The following is a 7,296-nucleotide window of genomic DNA, read 5'->3' as shown; positions in this document are numbered from 1 at the left end:
CTTTTGTTTCATTCTTAATAGAGAACAAATGAGTGAGAGCATCAGAGGACATATGTGTATATGAAATACATGGAATCAGAGAACATTTGTACATGACATGGTCCATGCAGAGGACATATGTGTGTGTGCATGATATGGTGCATACATGAAGTAAGAGGGCATGTGTGCATAACATGGCACATTCAGGGAACATGTGTATATGTGACATTGTGCATGCAGAAGACATGTGTGTACATGACATTGTGCATGCAGAGGACATGTGTGTACATGACATGGCACATACATTCAGGTCAGAGGATATTGTGGGCATGACATGCACATGTAGAGTACATATGTGTATATGATATGGTGCATACATGGAGGTCAGAGGACATGTGTGTCCATGACATGACACAGAGATAGAGGTCAGAGGACATGTATCCATGACATGAAACATGAAGAGGACATGCATATGCTTTACATGGCTTGTGCAGAGGACACATGTGTCCATGAAATGGCTCATGCAGAGGTACATACATGGAGTCAGAGAATGACTTTTTGAGTGTTGATTCTTGTTGATGCAGAGACTTTCTTGATGTTTCTGCCATTGTACAGTGAGTTCCAGTCCAGCTAGTCCACAGCCTCAGGCTGATTCTCCCAGCTCTACCACAGTCTCATTGTGAGAGTCTGGGATGGTGTAGGTAAACCACATTTGCCTTTTTGAATGGCTTCTGGGGACTTAGCTCAGGTTATTGGACCTATGTGTCTGACTGAGGGCAAGCAGTGAAGGAAACAGAGTCTACTTCTTTTGAAAGCATGGCAGCTAAGGTACTGCTAAGTTCATACTTAGAGCACTTTGGCAGTGATTGCCAAATAATGCATCAAGGTCAACAGAGTTAGATCTAAGAGATAGGATTCTGTGTTGCACATGGTTCACAAATATTTGTGTAAATTAATTCTCAAAGTACCTCATAAGTTTAGCTTGCAGCTTGCCATCCTCTGTTATATAATATCCATCAGAGTTCTTTGGTAGTGGCTGCACCCCCCAAAATGCCTTGAGAGCATTATCATTTGGTGAATATTTAAACAAGAACAAACGCCAGCCCTAATGTAGCTGCTGCAATCACCATTTTAATTAAAATAAACTTAGGAACTGTGATTGCATCTGCAAAGCCAGACAGTGATGGATGGGGCAAGCCCTACCACACAGTTTAGAAAAGGTTAATACAACAATGGACAAAGTCTCCTCAAGGTTTTAGGTACACCTTCACTTTTTTCCCTAGAACATATACATTCAAAAAAAATTTAAAAACAATAAAAATAAAAAACATTTACAGTTTGTGTAAAATATATATAATATTCATTCTATCTACAAGTTTGGAAAGTGTCAAATAAATTTAGCACAATTTATCACAGATCTTTGTAAGTTCTGGAATTGCTGGTAAAAATAGAAACTGGTCATATGCTAGAGAATTTTATTAATTCCTTCTGTTTTATTAGTAACAGGATTTCCATGGCTGCTCCCTCAAAATGAGGGAGTCTTGGGACTGGGTTGGTGGCTCAGTTGGTGAAGTGCTTGTGTGTAAGCACAAAGACCTGACTCTACCTCCAGAATCCACTTAAAAAGCCAAGTGCAGAAGTATTCACTGCCAAGAACTACACTGGCAAGGCAGAGACAGGAAGATCCCTGGGACTCTGTGGAATGCCAGCCCAGCCCAATTGGTGTGAGAAGCATCATATCCACCTACAAGTTGGATCGTTCCTGAAGAAGGGCTCTCAAGATTGTCCTCTCTGCTCCATATGCATGAGTGCACACCAACATGAGCACACACACGTGAGAACACAACACATGCACACACACACACACATTAACCAACATCTATGTATTTCAGAGCCCAGGAGTTTCATCCCATGAGGTTTTCTCTGCTGCAGTACAGGAAACATATGCCAATGGTGCAAGCTCACAACCCAAGTGACTACCTTCATCAAAGAGAAATAGATTCAAATTTTCTGCTAGATTTTATATTGCTGTGATTTTTAAACTTCTACTCTTGAACCTTCAGGCTTTCAGTAAGAATTCAGGAAAAATAAAGGCATGTAGAAAAGAAAAGAAAACCATATGTAGACCCTCCTGCCAGCCTGAGGCCTTTCACAGGGCTTTGGGGCTGGGCTAGGATTGTAACTCAATGGTAGAGCACTTGACAATCACACAAGGCCTCTGACTGATATAAGAAACATGGCTAAGGGGAGGAATCATTTCCTGTTCCCTCCTATGCTCTCCGTCTGGATTGCTTAGCTATCATTCTGAGCCAGGAGAAAGTCAGTGCAGACAAGCATTTCTCATCATTGAATGGGTCCTGGTTGCAAAGCTTGGAATGGGGAAGTGTCAGGCATCCTGGGTCTGCTTAGAGCCACTTTCTGCAGGAATCCTGGTGTGCTCCTGCTCATGGGTACTGGCCTTGGATTCAGGATCCAGATCACATGTGCATGGTGGGGAGGTGGAACTAATTGCTCAGATCTACAGGGTCACAAGAAAGGGGGTTGAAAGCACTGTGGCACCAGCTGTCGGTGGCCTCACACTGTAGCTGCACACTTGAGCAACAGCAGCATGTTTGTCACAGGTACCACGTTCTTCCTTCAGCACAGATTAACAGTGATGGGGTGGGAAAACAGCTTAAATTGGTACTGTGGAATGTATTTTGTCCTAATGAGGACCCCAGAAGTTATTTTAGGTCTGACCATCTCACCTGGGATACTGTCAAAGAATATCTCCCTGGCTTAGCCAGTCCCATGATGCATGAGGTCCCACTGCAGAATCTGCAAAAATGTATGAAAGATTCTGAAAGCAGTGCCACCTTCGGTGTCTAATGATCTGGAGCCCAAACGAGCAATGATTGATTGTTTATTCTTGGTTTTATCCAATTACACCTAATACGATTTTCCATGAAGATAAAGAAAAATTCATTTCTCATTACTCTACTCAACACATTTGGCAATCACTGAGTGGCTCACAGAAAAGAAAACCCCAACAGAGTGGCAATTTACATAGGCAGTAATTCTCCAAGCACTGGAGAGAACTCTGGGAGATTAACTGTTTGTGGCAACCTCTATGTCAGCCTTAATTAAAAACAAAACTAAATTTTCATACTCCTCAGAAGCAAAACTACTGTCTGAATTTGATAAATAAGACACACTGGGCAATGATTTTTACTAAAAAGCATTGCTGTGGTATTTTTCCAAAGAAGAAAACATAAAATGCTAACCCACAAACAGGGTCCACTAACTATGTGCTCCTTGGGCCAGATCTCATTCTTCAGGGTGACAATATGTGGGAACAGGGCAAGAATTAGACTGTGTTCATGCTAGAGAATTCTAGGACACAAACTTTGAGCTCAGAGTCAGATGATTGTTTAATTTTCTCACCATGCCCAAGCAAAAACACCACCAAAATTTTCTGACTCATCTAACAAACCTATTTTCCTATAGAGTGATGTCTAAAATTTGGCAGTCAGTGTGATCCAACTCTGACAAAGTCCTCTTCCCAGAATGCTGTGGTCCACCTTCCCACTATTTGCAAACATGGGAGAGAAGTTAGCTAGCTTCTCTCCCCTCTCATCACATGCTGATGGCCTCATTTACCCATAATCACCTTCTTCAGACTCTGTTTCTGTGTGAAGTTCTAGAGGGTGTTAATGTTCAACATATGAATTTGGGGACCGTGACTTAGTTCACAGAAGAGAGTTATACTGCGCATGTTTGTGCTTGGTTTACCCAGAGTACAGGAAGCTACTTCCCTGTGGTAACTGATTCGTTGACTCCAGTACAAGATTTGTAAGTGCTTCTGTCTCCTGTATCAGGCTATGAATTAGAAATCTCTAACTGTTCAATTGTCTGTCAGAGTAACATGTCTTTCAAATTCACAAGATAATAGAAATATCAGAACAACAAAATTTTAAAAAATATTCCTGTGTAGAATCAATGTTACAGGAGTTCTTCCAGTTAACCAGGCAAGGCATCATTTGGAAAGAGTTCAGGTAAACAAATGAAACAACTTTCTCACATTATGTCAATCTGGCTCAGAAATAAGACAAAATGTTGTAGTCCTGAGTGCACATGGAGACCCACAGTGAACATGTGAAAAGGAGAAGTGTGAGAAAGGTCAGGTTGGGGTAGCTGCCTTCATTGTTCTCTGGAGCTGTGGGTATTCAAACAGTTTCCACTAGAGCTGGATAAAGTCCACAGTATCTCTGTGCTGTTGTTACAATCTCTCTGAATATAATAGAGTATACAACCCAATACTTCAATTCTTCTGTTTGTTTGTTTGTTGTTTGTTGATTGGTTGGTTGGTTGGTTTTTTTGAGACAAGGTTTCTCTGTATAGCTCTGGTTGTCCTGGAACTCACTCTGTAGACCAGGCTGGCCTCAAACTCAGAAAGTGCTGGGATTAAAGGCATGTGACACCACTGCCCAGCAACACAATATCTTCTTTTTAATTGTATATTTTTGTTAGATATTTGTTTTATTTACATTTCAAATGGTATCCCCTTTCCACGTTACCCCTCCAAAAACCCCCCTATCCCATCACCCCTTTCCCTCTTAACCCCTCTCCCCCAATTTCCTGGCTTGCATTCCCCTATTCTGGGAAATCAAGCCTTCACAGGACCAATGGCCTCTCCTCTCATTGGTGTCTGAAATCGTCATCTTCTGCTACATATGTAGCTGGAGCCGTGGATCCCTCCATGTGTACCCTTTGGTTGGCAGTTTAGTCCCTGGGAGCTCTGGGGGTACTGGTTGGTTCATATATTGTTTGTCCTGAAGGACTGCAAACCTCTTCAGCTCCTTGGGTCCTTTCTCTAGTTGCTCCATTGGGGACCTTACACTCATTCTATTGATTGGTTGTGAGACCTGGGTATTTTGATCCACTTTCAAATATAGATCAAAGTATCCACACTTTGGTCCTCTTTCTTGAGCTTTATGTGGTCTCTGAGTTTTATATTGGGTATTCCTGGTTTTTGAACTAATATCCTCTTATCAGCAAGTGCATACCATGTGTGTTCTTTTGTGATTGGGATACCTCACTCAGGATGATATTTTCTAGCTCCATCTACTTACCTAAGAATTTAATAAATTCATTGTTTTTTTAAATGTATTTTATTTTCTATATTCTTTGTTTACATTCCAAATGATTTCCCCTTTCCCGGATCCTCCCTCCCTATATGTCCCATAAGCCTTCTTCTCTCCATCCATTCTCCAATCACCTCCCTTCTTTTTCTCTGTCCTTATATTCCCCTCCAATGCTAGATCAATCCTTTCCAGGATCAGGACCCTCTCCTCTTCTTCATGGGAGTCATTTGTTATGTGATTTGTGCCTTGGGTATTCAGGGCTTCTGGGCTAATTAATATCCACTTATCAGAGATTGCATTCCATGTGTATTCTTTTGTGACTGGGTTACCTCACTTAGGATGATATTTTCCAGATCAAACCATTTGCCTAAAAATTTTGTGAATTCATTGTTTCTAATTGCCGAGTAGTATTCCATTGTGTAAATATACCACATTTTCTGTATCCATTTCTCCTTTGAGGGGCATCTGGGTTCTTTCCAGCTTCTGGGTATTATAAATAAGGCTGCCATGAACATAATGGAGCATGTGTCTTTGTTGCATGTCAGGGAATCCTTTGGGTATATGCCCAGGAGAGGTATAGCAGGGTCCTCCTAGTATTCCATTGTATAAGTGTACCACATTTTCTGTATCCATTCCTCTGTTGAGGGACATCTGGGTTCATCCCAGGTTCTGGCTATTAAAAATAGCACTGCCATGAACATAATGGAACATGTGTCCTTATTGCATGTAATGTAAGATGGAGCATCTTAAGCTTCTATAAAGCAAAGGACACTGTCAATAAGACAAAACAGCAACCAACATATTGGGAAAAGATCTTTACCAGTCCTAAATCCAATAGAGGGCTAATATCCAATATATACAAAGAACTCAAGAAGTTAGACCCCAGAGAACCAAATAACCCTATTAAACAATGTGGTATAGAGCTAAACAAAAAATTCTCAACTGAGGAATACCACATGGCTGAGAAACACCTAAAGAAATGTTCAACATCCTTAATCATCAGGGAGATGCAAATCAAAACAACCCTGAGATTCTGCTTCACACCAGTCAGAGTGGTCAAGATCAAAAACTCAGGGGACAAAAAATGCTGGAAAGGATGTGGAGAAAGAGGAATATTCCTCCATTGCTGGTGGGATTGCAATCTGGTAAAACCACTCTGGAAATCAGTTTGGCAGTTCCTCAGAAAACTGGACATAGCACTACCTGAGGACCTGGCTATACCACTCCTGGGCATATACACAATAGTTCTTGACCTAACAACTCATGTATGCCACTATCCATTTGCAGTCAACCTGGCCATATCTGATCAGTCCTTACTTTTTATAATTCTTTTTCTCTTTTCCAAATGGCCTGATTTTCTTAATGTTAGTCATTTTTTTCCAAAGATGAACTTTGCCAAAAATCAAGTCAAACAGAATGGATCAAGGCATCTATACCAAGGAAAATGTAAGGATTTACTGTTGAAGAGGTGTAGTGGGGATACTGTAAGGTTCAGGGATTTTGCACCAAGCTGGGTCCTCAGAGATGGGTATGATACTTGCAACCAGGAGGCCTAGAGAACCACAGGACAAATTTAGTTTGATAGCTGGCATTGAACCACTTTTCCACTTGTGGATTTATAAGATTTGGGTAAACCTGTGCCCAAACTGAGTTGAAATATTTGCTTTTTTGAAGTCTGTGATGCACTAGAGAAGAAAGCAGGGTTTTCTGAGATCTGTGCTGAGCTGCAGGCTGGTGTAGAAACTTCTAAAGGCATGCCTAACTTATGAGTCTGAGGATTAAGTGTGGGGAGGGCAGAATGAATGCCCGTGGGCAAGTGGGCATGGCTAGAGTAGTCTGCCATATACTTCCAGCCCCACCCAGGAGGTTGCTGTCCTCACTCTGAGGGAAAAGGCAGTGTTCTGGCTTGAGATAACAGGGAAGGCTGTCTAACCTCCTTTGTGCTCAGAAGTCATCTGGTGGGGCTTTATGGAGGTCCATGGAAGATGCTGATGCTGCCTTGACTGCAGAGTCCTTAGTTTCCAGCGATCTGACATTCAAATTGCAGGACAGTGAGACTTTCAGGCATTATGACCAATGCCAGAGGAAAACTACTTGAGGGAGGACTTATCTGTGCTCACAGTTTTAGGGGTTTCAGTCCATCATAGTCAGACATGATGGGGAAGAACCTCTCTCATTATGACAGCCAAGAGTC

This window comes from Apodemus sylvaticus, chromosome 16 (genome assembly GCF_947179515.1).
Source record: "Apodemus sylvaticus chromosome 16, mApoSyl1.1, whole genome shotgun sequence".
NCBI classification, from domain to species: domain Eukaryota; kingdom Metazoa; phylum Chordata; class Mammalia; order Rodentia; family Muridae; genus Apodemus; species Apodemus sylvaticus.
Note: the sequence above shows the minus strand (reverse complement) of the source record.